The sequence below is a fragment of the Theropithecus gelada genome, chromosome 1 (genome assembly GCF_003255815.1).
Source record: "Theropithecus gelada isolate Dixy chromosome 1, Tgel_1.0, whole genome shotgun sequence".
Taxonomy (NCBI): Eukaryota; Metazoa; Chordata; class Mammalia; order Primates; family Cercopithecidae; genus Theropithecus; species Theropithecus gelada.
In genome coordinates, this window is record NC_037668.1 from 217557092 (window position 1) to 217574706 (window position 17615).

At 39.0% G+C, this 17615-nt stretch overlaps 1 protein-coding gene across 2 annotated transcripts in view; it reads right to left on the reverse strand.

Annotated features, from left to right (window-relative positions):
- Positions 1-17615, reverse strand: part of AKT3 (AKT serine/threonine kinase 3) — a 361197-nt gene that overhangs the window by 279386 nt on the left and 64196 nt on the right. The gene's annotated exons all lie outside the window — the stretch shown is intronic.

The following is a 17615-nucleotide window of genomic DNA, read 5'->3' on the forward strand; positions in this document are numbered from 1 at the left end:
GGGTGTAGTGGCACATGCCTCTAATCCCAGCTACTCAGGAGGCTGAAACAGGAGAATCGCTTGAAACCGGGAGGCAGAGGTTGCAGTGAGCCAAGATCGCACCTCTGTACTCCAGCCTGGATGAAAGAGCGATCCGCCTCAAAACAAAACAAACAAACAAACAAAAAATATATACATATATAATTCACATACCATAAAAATCACCATTTTCAAGTATACAAGCCATAGTTTGTATTATATTTACAAGGCAGTGCAACTATCACTACTAATACCAGAACTTTTCATCACCCCAAAAATAAATCCAGAACTCATTAGCAGTCATTCTCCATTCCCTTGTCCCCTCATCTCCTGACCATGAGACTACTTTCTGTCCCTATGGATTTTCCTATTTTGGACATTTCATATTAATGAATCATAAAATATTGTAGCCTTTTGTGTGTAGTTTTTTTTTCACTTAGCTGAGCTTATCAAGGTTATTTCATTTCTTTTCTGTCTGAATAATGCTCCATTTTATGGATAATCATAATTTGCTTATCCACTCTACAGCTGATTGGACATTTGTGGGAGGCAATTATGAATATTACTACTACAAACATTCACATACAAGTTTTGTACAAACATACGACTTTGATGTCCTTAGAAATACACTCAGGTGTAGACTGCTGAGACCTATAACTCTTATGTTTTAAGTTTTTGAGGAAATGCTGTTTTCCAAAGCAGCTATACCATTTTACAAACCTACCACCAGCGTATGGGGATTCCAATTTCTCCATATCCTCACCAACACTTTTTATCATTGTTTACAGACATCCTAACAGGTGAGTTGATATCTCACATGATTTTAATTTGCATTTATCTGATGGCTAATGATGTTGAGCATCTTTTCATGTATTACTGGCCATTGGATTATCTTCTTTGGAGAAAAATATTCAGATTGTCTATTTAGGTTTGTTAATTGGGTTGTCTTTTTATTGAGATGTAAGAATTTTTAATATATTCTGGATACTAGGCCCTTATCAGATTCATGATTTACAAATATTTTCTCCCATACCGTATTCTTTTCACTTTCTTAAAAACTGTTGTTTGCTGAAGACCTTTTCACTTTCTTGACAGTGGCCTTTGACATACAAGTTTTTTATTTTGATGAAGTATACTTTCTTTTTCATTGACTGCTTGTGCTTCTGGTGTCAAATGTAACAAATCATTGCCCAACCCAAAATGACAAAGATTCTAAGAGTTTTAGTTCTTATAATTTAGGTGTTTAATACACATTGCATTAATTGTTGTATGTGGTATGAGGTAAGGGGTCCAAATTCATTCTTTTGTATGTGGAAATTGGGTTGTACCATCATCATTTCTTAAAGACTATTCTTCCACACTGAATCACCTTGCTATCCTTGTTGAATTACCAATTGGCCATATATGTATGGTTTAAATTCCAGATTCTCAACTATATTCCATTGATCTACATCTCTCCTCTACGTCTCTTTTTGACTGCACCTAGCACAGGGCCTGAAGGTGGGAAGCACTCAATACAGATTTGTCAGCTGAACAGCCAACTCCATCAATAATAAAATGACAGAATTTCTGAGGTAGGAAAAGCCTTAGAGGGTGTAATCCTATCCCATTATTTAATAAACAGGAAAACTAAAATCTAAGAGAGGTTAACTGACTAGCTCAAAGAGAACAAATTAATCATAGGTCAAGGTAGGACCTGAATTTCAGTCTCCTAATTCCAATCCAGAGCTCTTGCCATAATATCATGCTGTTTTTCAAGTAAAACTAATTGCTTTAACATCCACCAATGTGCCTGTTCGGGAGAAGCAGCATGTATATGAGAAGACAGAGATAGGCATGTATATGTAAGCTCAACCAGAGTGGAATCCTTTGTATCACCAAAAAGCCTTACAACCACAATGTGCCAGAAAATAGTATACCACAGAATACAATGTTCCTTTCCAGAGAGCTGTTTCCTAACTTCATTTTGTGTTTGAGAGATACCTAGTCACACTTTTAAGCCTGGAGATTATTCTAAATAGAAGAAAACCATTTTTGTGACAGCAAAAACGATCAAGTGTTCAGGGACCTAATTCCATTACCCTGTTCTCTTCCACATTTCCCACCACCGTTGTCATTCTTCATTCATTACTGTTTTAAAGATTGCAGAAATAGAGTTTGCCTGCTTTCAAAAGCCAGAGAAATTTAAAAGCTAGAGAGCAGAGAACTAAAGGGAAACAACTGAGAAGCTCTGAGAGAAGCCTTCTAAAAAGATATATGGGGGAAGGAGAATCTACAAGATTACGTATTATTTCAGGGGAAAAGGAAGAGGCTAGATGTTCAAGCGAAATACTGCATTCATATGTACATGTGAGGGAAATGCTGTATGTGCAAATGTTGTACATGTAAAATGTACAAGCAGACCATGAATTTTCTCATAGTCAAAATATTTAAGTCTCAGTTTAAACTACAATCTCTTCTCTGAATCTTTCCCAGAGTCCCTCAAACACAGTTAACTATTCCTTTCCTATAGCCCCCACTCTTCCTACTACACACCTCCATTACTATGATTATTAGAGTGCATTCTATTAATTACATCATGTGTGCCTCCCTCCTAAACTACCTTCTCATTGAGGGCACAGACCATGTGTTTTCCATGTTCTATTCTGTGCAGAACCTAACACAGCCCCGGCACACGTAAGTACTTCATAACTCTTTGTTGAACGGATATTTTAAGACTGCTTATAATACTGAATACATCCATTCTAAAGTGTTAATAAATTTGTTAATTCTTGCTGTGATAATTCCAAACAGTATTCACACATAACTTGCCAATACTTACTTGCTCTAAGTACAAACTTCAGAGTTAACTAATCTGCAAAAAACAAAACAAAACAAAACAAAAACCTAACAATATATTTAGAACTGAATATTGTAGTTGTCAGTCTTTTCCACTAATAAGGCATTTCTATATGCTCAACTAAAAATACCACAAAAGGCTCAAGTAAGACTAATCAATGACAAGCAGAATGGTCTCATGTGGTGATTCAAAAAGAAACTGGAGAATCATCTCTTTAGAGGCATGTAAAGAAATTCTGGAGGGTAAACATACTGTCATGTTCACCAAGTATGAGTAAAACAGAAGAATAAAATAACTATGAAATACTGGCTTGGTGGTAAAAGTAGAGGCTTTGAAATCTGAAATTCTGATTTTAACGATTTACCTCCACTGTGACCTCTTTAGGAAGGTCACTTCATCATTCTGTACCTCTTTTAGTTTATCTCTTATAAAACTTGAATAAGCTGTAGTCCCAGCTATTGGGGAGGGAGAGGTGGGAAGACAGCTTGAGTCCAGGAGTTCCAGGCTGCAGTGAGCCATGACCACACCTGTGAGTAGTCACTGCGCCCCAGCCTGGGCAACACAGTGAGACCCCATCCCCTCCTCAACAACAAAAAAAAAGTTTTTAAAAATGAGAATAAGAATGTCCTACTCACAAGCTCATTGTGAGAATCAAATTATACTATGTATGACCTAGCACAGATACCCAGACACTAGCATATAACAATGTTAATTTCCTTCCCAACTGACAACAGGTTGTAAATTAAGGGGCAGACTCAAAAAGCTCTCTTCTCTATAAATATCTCCCCTAATGGATATCCATGTTTGAAGTTTTACCATGAGAAAATTTTGTTTGGACTTTCAAGAGCCCCAATTAAATGTGAAACAATCCATCAATACTTTAGTGTGTTTATTCATCATTTTAAAGACAACTTAACAAAACCTACAGGTCCTGGAGACCTCTTTCGAACACAGTGAACAGAGAATGATCTACGGATGGTGACCACTACCTGAGGGGTTTGAAAGAGCAAGTAAAAAAAGGCCATAAAAGGGTCCTAGAGACAAACTTTTCCTACTTTATAGTATTTCTTACAATTAGCCCCACCTAACAGAATAACCTCTAAATAAATTCACCAAAAGTTCATAAATTCATTAGTAAACCAGTATATCAATTTATTTTTTACACTGCAAAATATAAACACCTTCCATAGTTCCACACACTGCAAACTTTTCCCTTTTTCATATAGTTCCACATTTGCAGGCTCCACTCTTTTCACAACGAGAATTTTTCCTGTGTTTATACCATTGCTACAATACTGCTTTGTGTATAAAATCACAGCTTTGAGTTAATGTCTATAACGTTGATCTTGGGCACAGATCATTTTTCTTGTGAAAAGGTTTGTCACCTGACGGTTATTTTATGTTCATGTTAATTAGAGACTGTCTCTCCATAATTGTTTGTATGTTTTCTCTCAAGTTTGATTTCTGTGGTTCCAGAAGCATACCTGCCTACTTATCACAAGTAAAATAGTGTTTATTAAGAGTTGAAATTTTTGTTATTTTAAAAAAAGCCCCAAACCATAATTTAAGGATATCTTTTTAACCACTACAGCCAAAGAAAAGATCTGGTTAGGATACGCTATTTGCTCTAGCTCTGTGCTCTCCCGGACTGTCAACTGCATGCATTGTGATAACATCCTAGTACATACAGAGGGCATGAGCGCTCTGCCATATAAATCATTAATAAAATTAACATAAAGAAAAAAACTCAAAACCATTACATTGTGTTTACAGATTTCACCAAGACAATGTAATGTCCAAATTTCACATTTTATTCCAATTATTATTATTGAGACAGGGTCTTGCTCTGTCACCCAGGCTGGAATGCAGTGGTGCAAATATGGCTATCTGTAGCCTCGACCTCCCAGGCTCAAGGGATCCTCCCACCTCAGCCACCTCAGTAGCTGGGACTACAGGAGCGTGCCACCATGCCTGGCTAATTTTTGGTTTTTTGTAAAGACGAGGTTTCATCATGTTCCCCAGTACGGTCTCACACTTAGGGACTCAAGCAATCCTCCTGCCTCAACTTCTCAAAGAGTGCTGGCATTACAGGCGTGAGCCACCGCACCCATCCTTACTCCTATTGTCTGTCTGTCTGTCTGTTTTGAGACAGAGTCTGACAATGTCTCCTGGGCTGGAGGGCAATGGCGCGATCTCGGCTCACTGCAAGTTCCGCCTCCTGGGTTCAAATGACTCTCCTGCCTCAGCCTCCCGAGTAGCTGGGATTACAGGTGCCTGCCAAAACGCGCGGCTAATTTTTTTGTATTTTTAGTAGAGACGGGGTTTCACCTTTTTAGCCAGGCTAGTCTCAATTTCCGGACCTCGTGATCCGCCCGCCTTGGCCTCCCAAACTGCGGGGATTACAGGCGTGAGCCACCGCGCTAGGCCTATTCCTACTATTAAGGAGCAAGCACTACCACCTTTTTTTTTTTGAGATGGAGTCTCGCTCTGTCATGCAGTGGCGCGATCTCGGCTCACTGCAAGCCCTGATCTCGGCTCACTGCAAGCCCTGCCTCCCGGATTCACGCCATTCTCCTGCCTCAGCCTCCCGAGTAGCTGGGACTACAGGCCCCCACCACCACACCCAGCTAATTTTTTGTATGTTTAGTAGACACGGGTTTCACTGTATTAGCCAGTATGGTCTTGATCTCCTGATCTCGTGATCCGCCCACTTCGGCCTCCCAAAGTGCTGGGATTACACGCGTGAGCCACCACACCTGGCCAGTTCTAACCCCCGATTCTAAGTCACTCACCCACCCGCCATCTTATGAATCCTGTGTGTAGGGTCCAGTCCCACAAGATCGGTGGGTATTTCTCCCCTTGTGCGGAGATGAGAGATTGTAAAAATAAAGACGCAAGACAAAGACATAAAAGAGAAGACAGCTGGACCTGGGGGACCACGACCACCAAGACGCGGAAACCGGTAGTGGCCCCGAATGCCTGGCTGCACTGATATTTATTGGATACAAGGCAAAAGGGGCAGGGTAAGGAGTGTGAGTCATCTCCAATGATTGACAAGGTCACGTGAGTCACGTGTCCACTGGACAGGGGGCCCTTCCCTGCCTAGCAGCTGAGGCAGAGAAAGAGAGGAAGAGAGAGAGAGAGACAGCTTACACCATTATTTCTGCATATCAGAGACTTTTAGTACTCTCGCTAATTTTGCTACTGCTATCTAAAAGGCAGAGCCAGGTGTACAGGACGGAACATGAAGGTGGACTAGGAGTGTGACCACTGAAGCACAGCATCACAGGGAGACAGTTAGGTCTCCGGATAACTGCGGGCGGCCTTGACTGATGTCAGGCCTTCCACAAGAGGTGGAGGAGTAGGGTCTTCTCTAAAACTGCCCCGGGGAAAGGGGGACTCCCTTTCAGGTCTTCTAAGTAGCGGGTGTTTTTCCTTGGCACTGACGCTACGGTTAGACCACGGTCCGCTTGGCAACGGGCGTCTTCCCAGACGCTGGCGTTACCACTAGACCAAGGAGCCCTCTGGTGTCCGTGCCCGGGCATAACAGAAGGCTCACACTTGTCTTCTGGTCACTTCTTACTATGTCCCCTCAGCTCCTATCTCTGTATGGCCTGGTTTTTCCTAGGTTATGATTGTAGAGTGAGGATTATTATAATATAAGAATAAAGAGTAAATGCTACAAACTTATGATTAATGATATCCCTATATAATCATATCTATTATCTATATCTAGTATAACTATTCTTATTTTATATATTCTATTATACTGGAACAGCTCGTGTCCTCGGTCTCTTGCCTTGGCACCCGGGTGGCTTGCCCCCACATTGTGCTTCCTCCCCACCTGTGGGATCCACCAAAGAGGACTCTATAAAGCAAATGTGGAGACAATTACTGCCAAAAATGAAAGAATACGAATTCTTAACATCTCCAGAAAAGCTAATAAAATCAGTCCTGGACTCATTAACTTAGAAGAAAAACTCTAAATTCAAAGGTTAGAGAACAGAAACTGATTATAGTCTAATTTTAAAATACCAAAATATATTTAAGATCCAAAATATTTGATACAGAGCTTTACAAAATCCAGCAAAATAAATTTAGTATTATTTATAGACAAAGATCAAAATGGTACTTCTGCTTTCCCAGGCTCACTGAAAAACCCAATCTATCAATTAAATCAGAGAAAAGAAAATAAAGATTTGAATAAAAACAAATTAAAAGACTGCATTTTAAAGGCCACATAGATATAAAGAACACTAAAGCATCTCTTTTCTTCTATTCACAGCATTCTGAGGATTCATCCATAAACCTGAGGTTGACAATCTTCTTCTCTATCGATACAGTGAAGAAAGCATCTCTCCACAGCATGCCTACAACTCTCCCTTTCTTCCTACACTGCCCTTCTTAATGAATGTCATCACATACTCTCCATCAATGAAGAGCAAAATCACCAAATTGGTTCTAATTTTTCTCCACTATCCCATATGCAAAATTTTAGGCCAAGTCAAAATGATGATGATGATGATAGGTTAAATAAAACATTTTTATGTTAGAGGCACACTGCTGAATGCTTTCGATAAATTAATTAATCCTGCTTGTCTGTCCCCACTAAAGACTGTAACAAAATCCGTATGTTGAAGCGCTAACCCCCTAGTGTGATGGTATCTGAAATGAGGCCTTTGGAAAGAGATTAGAGTTAGATGAAATCAGGAGAGTGGGGCCCTCACCCTCGTAAGATTAGTGCCCTTATCAGAAGAGACCCAAGAGAGCTTGCTCATTCTCCATCATGTGAGGCACGGCAAGAAGCCAGAAAGAAAGCCCTCACCAGAAAACCATCATGCTGGCACCTTATCTCAAACATCCAGCTTCCAGAACTGTGAAAAAACACCTAGACTAGGAAATTTTGTTATGGCAGCTTGAACAGACTAATTCAGATAGAAACTATTATTTCCCCCATTTTACAGAAGGAAAAATTACAGCTTACACAGACTAAATAACCTCCCTACACTGGATCCAAGAGACAGTGATAGGGCCAGAATTTAAACTCAGCTTTTAACCAATACTGTTCCACTGATGTTTCTGACATGATTGAGTACCTAAATGTATCATGAGTTGTGCTAAGTGCAATTAAAAAAAATAAATAAATAAGGTGTCCTTAAGTAATTCATGTATCTAATGATAATCAAGTAGCATAGTCAAACATATGAACTGACAAAGAATGACTTCCTTGAGGTCTGGCACCTAAGAAATGTTTGGTGAAACATTCAACAAATGTTTGGTTTGATGGTGAAATAAACAAAAAACCATCAGACAGTAATACAATGTAGTAAGTGTTATATGAGTGGGTTACATAAAGTAAAACAAGGGTTTCCAGGAGGAAGCAATTGTGGGTGTGATTAAGGCAAACACTGTAACAGCAGTCCTCAACGTTTTTGGCACCAGGGACCGGTTTCATGGAAGACAATTTTTCCATGGGGTTGGGGAAGACAGGGGATGGGGAGTAAGGATGGTTTGGGGATGATGCAAGCGCATTACATTTATCATTAAATTCTCATAAGGAGCGTGCAACCTAGATCTGTTATGTGCACAGTTCACAATAGGGTTTGCGTTCCTATGAGAGTCTAACGCCACAGCTGATCTGACAGGAAGTGTAGCTCAGGTGGTAATGCTCACCTCCTGCTGTGTGGCCCGGCAGGGGGCGATGGCCCAGCGGGGGGCGGTCCTAACAGGCCACGGACTGGTACTGATACCCCACTCGGGGGTTAGGGACCCCTGCACTTTAAAACAGGTAGGGTATGAGAAAAATTGTAACAGAAATAAATACAATGCAGTCAGAACAGGATACAGTTAATAACATTTGGAAGGCATTTATCAGGGATCGCTAGTGGAAGTAACATATAAGTTGTCTTTCTCATGACAACTTGAGATGACTAGAATCTCACTGCTTGAATGAGACATAATTCTAGGTTGAAGGGACTATCTGGTCAAAAACATGGGATTTGGAAATGTGGCTGGCTGTTCCTTTTTTGATCCCATATTCAACACTGTACTTTATAATATAAAATATATTAACAGGTGCCCCATCTCTCATCTTTTTTGGAAGACACTACACAAAGCATAAAATCACCCTGAAAGGACAGATACTGATTCCTTGTTCAAAAGCATTAAATAGTCCTACTCTGCCCACAAGATAATATTTAAATTCAAATTCCTTAGACTGGAATGTTAGACCTCTCACAATCTGTCGCTGTTTTTCCTTTTCTCCCTGATTCACCTTGAGGCATGAATCCTTTATACTGAAGCTATCCCCACATTATCTGGGGCTCCTAAATAGGCCCTGTTAGAATGTTTCCATCCGGACTCTGGCACCATCTTTAAGATTTATTTCAAAGACTGGCTTTCTTTGAAAGTATGACCTTGCTTATTATACTCCGTCTTATGTCAGTTGCATTCCTGCATGTCTCCATTAAAGACTATAAGCTATTTGAGGCATGGCACCTACCCTGCAGAAAAAGACATCAAAGAACATACATTAATGCTTTTCTACTGGGAATACAGTGAAAAAAATACACTAAAGCAAATCTTTGGGCATCTATGTCCAAGCACAAAAAAGAAGCTAATCATTACAATGCAATATAAGAGCAATAATAGACAAATATACAAAGTATTATGACTGAATCACCCAACTAAGCCTTGCAAGGGTTGAGGCCAGCTTTCCAGAGAAGATGACACAAACTGATTCTTAAAAGATATGAAGAAGATATAGGTAAAGCATACACAAATATAAAACGGTACCACATGTGGAGAACTACTACTAGAAATTCAGTGTCACTAGAATGTAAAGGATGAAGCTGGAAGTGGCAGAGTATCATCCTATAGAGACAGACAAAAGGCTTTCCATACTATGGTAAGAATACTGTGCTGTAGGCCAATGGTTTAGAGGTACAAAGTTTAAGTGTGTGCTGTGTCAAAACTAGGCTTAAGTTATACTGGAAATCATTTTTTTAAATTGAATTAAACAGATAGTATATGTCAAAAATCAAACATTAAAAAGGTATACAGTAAAAAGTCTCATCACACTCATCCATCTGCCCTGTTTAACCCTGCTTTCTGGATAAAATATTAGTTGTTTTTCATTCCAGAGTTTATGACAATATAAGCAAATACAACTATATCATCTTATTTCCTCTCCTTTACATAAATTGAAGTGATTTTTCCATGATTTTCCATATAAATACTATTCTTCCTATTCTTTTTTTTTTTCTTGTCACTGAATGGACCTCATCCTACTATTCTTTTTCAACTATGTAATATTCCATTGTATTGCTGTATCATGATTTACTTAACCAATTTCCTATTGACATTTGGGCTTTTTCCCTACTCTGCTGCTGTATGTTGTCTTGGCATATATGAAGAAAATCCAGCCGCATGCAGATATGAATAGAAAAAGGGAGAAAAATGTTAACAAGGATTACTGTTGACAATATTCAAATCTCTTGCTGTTACACACAATAGTTGTAGGAATCACCTTGTATATATCACATAACAAACATTTCCAAGTTTACCTACAGGATCCACTTCCAGAAATGAGAAGATACATTTATAAGCTTGATATATATTGTCAAACTGTCCCTAAAATTTGTAAGGATTCCTACAATGTAGATTCTCCTCCAGCAATATCTGAGCAGTGACAATGCCTGGTTTTCCAGAGCAAAAAGAGAATCCTAGGGAACGCTACCCTTTAAAAACCTCATCCAGGAAGAATTCAAAAGAAGACTGAGAAGAACATTCAAAGAGGTCAAAAAGAAACAGGAGATCATGAGATTCCAGGGGACAAGCAAGAGTGGTTGCTCAAAGCCAAAATTGACAAATGGGATCTCATTAAACTAAAGAGCTTCTGCACAGCAAAAGAAACTACCATCAGAGTGAACAGGCAACCTACAGAATGGGAGAAAAGTTTTGCAATCTACTCATCTGACAAAGGGCTAATATCCAGAACCTACAAAGAACTCAAACAAATTTACAAGAAAAAAACAAACAACCCCATCAAAAAGTGGGCAAAGGATATGAACAGACATTTCTCAAAAGAAGACATTCATACAGCCAACAGACACATGAAAAAATGCTCATCATCACTGGCCATCAGAGAAATGCAAATCAAAACCACAATGAGATACCATCTCACACCAGTTAGAATGGCAATCATTAAAAAGTCAGGAAACAACAGGTGCTGGAGAGGATGTGGAGAAATAGGAACACTTTTACACTGTTGGTGGGATTGTAAACTGGTTCAACCATTATGGAAAACAGTATGGCGATTCCTCAAGGATCTAGAACTAGATGTACCATATGACCCAGCCATCCCATTACTGGGTATATACCCAAAGGATTATAAATCATGCTGCTATAAAGACACATGCACACGTATGTTTATTGCGGCACTATTCACAATAGCGAAGACTTGGAATCAACCCAAATGTCCATCAGTGACAGACTGGATTAAGAAAATGTGGCACATATACACCATGGAATATTATGCAGCCATAAAAAAGGATGAGTTTGTGTCCTTTGTAGGGACGTGGATGCAGCTGGAAACCATCATTCTTAGCAAACTATCACAAGAACAGAAAACCAAACACCGCATGTTCTCACTCATAGGTGGGAACTGAACAATGAGATCACTTGGACTCGGGAAGGGGACCATCACACACCAGGGCCTATCATGGGGAGGGGGGAGGGGGGAGGGATTGCATTGGGAGTTATACCTGATGTAAATGACGAGTTGATGGGTGCAGCACAGCAACATGGCACAAGTATACATATGTAACAAACCTGCACATTATGCACATGTACCCTAAAACTTAAAGTGTAATAATAATAATAAAAAAAAAAGGGTGGTTGCTCACCAGTGTCAAATACATAGAAATACTTAATAAGATAAATAATTAACCAAAATACAAAACCTAAATGATTAAAACAGTACAGTACTCGTGCAAAAATAGAATGGATCAGGACAAGATAGGGAAAAGAAAAACACTGTATGAAGAACAAAAATAATTAAGAATAAAAGAATTAAAAATAAAGGAAAGTTAATACTATTCTCTACTAAGAAGAACCAGAGCTCCCTAGAGAGCTGCTTCTAGAGCTAGGAAAGTATATGACGAGCGTGGAATATCTTGTTGTCCCAGCAAGTCCTCAAAAATTGATGGAGACATGTCAAAAGAATTGAAGAGCTAGCCTGAAAGTGCTTTCATGGGCCCAATCTAGAATCATTTAAGCATTTCAAAATAAATGATGACAGTAAAAGATTATAGCCCATTGAGTAAGACACCATTCATGAGAAAGAAATTTCCTCCTTATAGTAAAAAGCCAACTAAAATGAAAAAGGAATGTCAGAATTAGAAAATTACCATAAATCATTAATAATGTATTCAAGTAAGAAACCTAAATGAATGCCAAAATTGGAGGGCCAAAGTTTGAGGAACAACCAGATATTCTCAAAGAAACCACATAATCTCAAAGAATCATACTACAAGATTCCTATTAATTATAAAGAAGGAAAAATAATAACTTTATAATGAAGAAGAAACTTGGTAGACACTACTGTAACCAGGTGATCAAAGTTAACATTACCAGGACTAGGACAAAGCAACATGATGTACCTCCTGATTAAAGATGATTAGAAAGACATGGCAACTGAATTCAACATATGACTCACGATTATTTTTTGTAGAGTGAGAGCTATAAAGGTGATTATTAGCAATATCTGCATAACCATATGATACCAATGTTAACTTCTTGATTTTGGTAACTGTAATTATGTAGGACACCACCTTTGTTTCAGGAAACATGCACTTAATTATGTAAGACTAAAGGAAGCACCATGTCTCAGATTTACCCTAAAATGGTTCAGGAAAAAATTCTATATATTTGAACATAAATATATTTAAGTATTTAAAAATATGCTTAAAATCTATATAAGTATATTTAAAATATATACAGAAGGGGAGAGAGACAGAGAGAGGGAATGGAGGGAAGAAAGGAAGAAGAGGAAAAAAGATAATACAACTGTGGAAAAATGTTAAAATTTGAGTAATGAGCATATGAACTTTGCAATTGTTCTAACTTTTATATAGGGCTGAATTATGTCAAGATAAAATTTTCAGTAAATCTGGAATTATAACCTAGATTGATTCTAACTCCAATTTCCATCAAATATTCCTCTGAATGAATCCTTCCACTGAGTGAAAAATGTTAAGAGCACAATTGTTCCTTTCTAGAGATTACCACTATTTAAAACAATAAGTAAATAAACTTATGCCTAGGGAAAAAACAAACACTAAGGGGAACTACACCAAAAATGTTTTATATTTAATTGCAAAGTAGGGCATAATTCTTTTTTTAAAATCCAAATAATAGAGTTAAAGTCTCTTCTCTGGAATACTCCTACACTCTTGGTAACTACTGTTAATAGAGCTATATAGCCTTCCAAAATTTTTTTCTATGGAAAAAATTATGTACATATAATTTTCTTTATAAACATGATACCACATTATATAAACTATTGTTTCACTTACATTTTGAAAGTTAACCTTAGCACATCTTTCATGTTACCACATCTTTTTTTTTAATGGTTGTTTAGAATTCTATAGCATGAATGAATTCATTCGCCCATTCGTCTTTTGTTCAGTACTTAAAAGACTGTCTCCAACTTTTTTCATTTCATATACAATGCTGTAAGAATGAGGAAGCACTGGTTCATTTTGTTTTACTTCACATTTTCCTCCTCTTTTTAGCCATTTGTACTTCCCTCTGTCAAATGCCTCTTCATATTCTTTGTCCTTTCTTCTACTGGTCATTTATCTTTTTCTTAATGATTTATAGAAGCACACTGTATAAGAATATTAACCCTATTTTTTACCCAGTATATACCTTTTGTTGTAGAGATGATTTCACTTTTACAATATCAAATCTTTATGGATTCCTAATGCCACAATAATGTTGATGTTTGGGTGATGGGCCTATGGATTTTTTAACAGTTTTTTAAATGTATCTAATACCTTTAGTAAGTATCTATTACTTTTTAAGTTAAAAAGGTCATATTTTTATGTTCCATAAAATAAGCAAAATTCCAACAAGATTTTTGATGAAACCTGGAAAACTGATTCTAAAACTCATATGGATTGATGGATTTATTTAATCATTCCTTTTTTAGACAGGGTCTTGCTCAGTTGCCCAGACTGGTGCACAAGGGCACAATCACAGCTCACTGCAGCCTCGACCTTCTGAGCCCAAGCAATCCTCCTACGACAGCCTTCTGAGCAGCTGGGACTGCAAGTGCACACCACCATGCCCAACTAATTTTTACATTTTCTGTAGAAGTGGAATCTTGCTATGTTGTTCAGCCTGGTCTCAAACTCCCGGACTAAGTGATTTGCCTACCTTAGCCTTTCAAGGTGCTGGGATTACAGGTGTGAGCCACTACACCCAGCCAACTAGTCTCTCTTAATGGCCCTTTGGAGACAAGAGAATCAAGCCAAACATGAAGAACAAAAAGGGTGAGACTTGCCTTACAGAGATCAACACTTATAAAGTGGTATTGGCATAAGAACAGAAAAATAGGCTAAAGGAAAACATCTTAAGTCTGCTTGGGCAACTGTAACAAAAATGCCATAAAGTAGGGAGCTTATAAACATAGGAAACAACTTACTTATTTCTCACAGTTCTGGAGGCTGGAAGTCCAAGTTCAAGGCACCAGCAAATTCAGTGTTTGGGAAGGGCCCATTCTTCATAGATGGCATCCTTCTTGTTGTGTCCTCACATGGAAGAAGCAGCTAACTAGTTCACTGGGGTACCTTCTTGCCCCATTTATGCGGGCAGAACCCTCATGACCTAATCACCTCCCCCAAAGCCCCTTTTCTTAACACTATCATATCCGGGATTAGGTTTCGACTAGGAATTTGGGGAGGTAGGGAGGCACAAACATTCAGATCATAGCAGATTAGTACAGAGAACCCAGAAGCAAACCCATATACACATGGAACAATGGTGATGAATTATTTAACAAATGGAATTGGGACAATTAGCATATCTCTGAAAGAATAGTAAGATTAGATTCCTTTAACACCATACACAACACATATATGGGCGCTCACGCGTGCACACATACACACCCCATTCTGGGTGGATTAAAGAAGCAGTAAATGTGAAAGAACTTCAGGAACTTTATAAGGAAACATGAGACTCTGGTAGCTACCCTCCAAGGTGGCTTCTAACGATCCTTACACACTGGTATTCAAGTCTGTGATATTGTGATATTGCAAGAAACATATATTTTTATCTTCCTCCCAAGCTCCTGGGTCCTTAGCACAGAGCTCCTAAAACTCTTCCCGCTTCCTGACTGATAAAGCATCTTTTGTTATAAATGGGGTCTCAGTCCCCAGTTCCTAATACAAGAGCTTCTAAGAATTTCTGGAGTGACAAGAGTGTTTTTTGTGTATCAGTGAAGTGAACTGGTGGGCGGGGCCCCTAGATCAGTTCAGGATAATGGCCAGTGACTAGAAAGACTAACGCTTGATTAGAGGGTTAGAACTTTCAGCTTCACATCACCCTCAACCTCTAGAAAGGAAAGACGAGCTAGAAATTGAGCTGACCATCGATGGCCAGTGATTTGATTAACCATGTTTACACATAAAAGTCAAAACCATGGGGCTTGAAGAACTTCTGGGTTAGTGATGGCATCCATGTGCCAGCAGGGTGGCATACCCTAACTCCACAGGACAGAAGCTCCTGTGCTCAGGCCCCTTCTGTACCCCACCCTATGTCTTCATCTGGACTAGGTATACCTCTGGGTAAGTAGGGAAAAAAGAGGAGTAAGATGAGAGAAGAATGCATAAACTTCAGTTACTCAAAGTGAATTTAAAAAAAAATTAAAAATTTGTAAATTAAAAGTTAACAAAATAATTTTTAATTCTTCATTAAAAAAAAATCTGGTGACAAAATATGACAAAGCTAGGACATGGGTACTTTAGTGCTCATTTTATTCTTCTCTATAGTCTTCTGGCTGCCTGAATAGTCCATAACAAAATATGTTTAACCAAAATGAATGGTAAATAATAACTTAGTCAACATTTTCAGCAGAAAAGATCCAAAGATTTTATACAATTGATAATAGAAACCAGTACCATACACAAACACAAAATTAACAACAAGAAATTATGCTAGTATTATAAACACATGAGAAAATGTACAAATTCCAGCTCTTTAGTAATTTTTCATCCAAAAAATACCTGTTGAGTGCTAATAAGTCCAGGTATTATTCTAGACTCTGGGAAGAGAGCAGTGAACAATACAGCTCTCATATTAATACATTGAACTTACATTCTAAAAGGCAGAGACAGCCAACAAAAATATAAACAAAAAAGTAAGATGCTGATAAATGCTATGAAAACAAAATGGATGATGTGACAGAGATGAGGGAGGGAGAAAAGATACTTTAGACTGGGTGTTTTAAGACTCTCTGAGACCTGTCCTGAGAAGTACATAATGAAAATCCTTCAAAAAGCTAAGGAAAGAGGAGCCCAGGCAAGTGCAGAAATCCGGACATGAGAACAAACATAATCCACTTGAGGAACAGAAGATTAAAGTGCCTAGACTGCAGGGAATGAGGGGTGAGTATGAGACAAGATTAAAAAGGCAGACAAGGAAATCCAGGGCTGAATTCAGGTTTCAATGGAATTTTAAAGCTTATAAAATTTGGGGAAGACCCCTCTTTAAAAAAAGGGAACACAAAACCATAAAAACAAATTTAGGTCCTAAATTGAGTATTTATTCAGAATAAGAAAGGAAACGACATCAAATTACAGATTTTTAGAAGCTGCCAACCACATTAAAAAACACTAAATAAGAGTCTGGCCCCTCCGAGTTCTGGCACCAGGCAAGCTCATGCCCACAGCCGGCACACCAGCATCTCCTTCATGCTGGGTGTTATGCCAGCTCTCCAGGCACCATGATCTCCCTCATGCTGGGCACTGCTCTCTGGGCACCACCATAGCCCTCACCCTGCACACGCTCTTGACCCATGTACAGTAGCCACAGCCACCAGGGCTGGCCTTCACGGCCTCCTGTGCTCGCCTTCCCACCCCTAGGCTGGGGTGCAGTGGTGCAATCATAGCCCACTGCAGCCACAAAGGCCTGGGCTCAAGGGATCCTCCTACCTCAGCCTCCCAAGTAGCTGGGACTACAGGAGTACACCACCATGCCTGGCTATTTATTATTATTATTTCTTTAGAGACACAGTCTCATGATATTGCCCAGGCTGGATTTGAACTCCTGGCTTAAGTGATCCTCCTGCCTCAGCCTCCCCAGTAGCTAGGATTACAGGTGCAAGCCACTGTCCAACACAATTTTTTTTTTTTTTTTAAGATGAAATCTTGCTCTGTCGTCCAGGCTGGAGTGCAGTGGTGCGATCTCTGCTCACTGCAAGCTCCACCTCCTGGGTTCACACCATTCTCCTGCCTTAGGCTCAGGTGTGAGCAGCTGGGACTACAGAAGCCAGCCACCATGCCCGGCCTTTTTTTTTTTTTTTTTTTTTTGTATTTTTACTAGAGACGGGGTTTCACCGTGTTAGCCAGGATGGTCTCAATCTCCTGACCTCGTGATCCGCCCACCTCGGCCTCCGAAAGTGCTGGGATTACAGGTCTGAGCCACCGCACCCAGCCCCAACTCAATTTTATAATATACTTTTCTACAGAGAGAA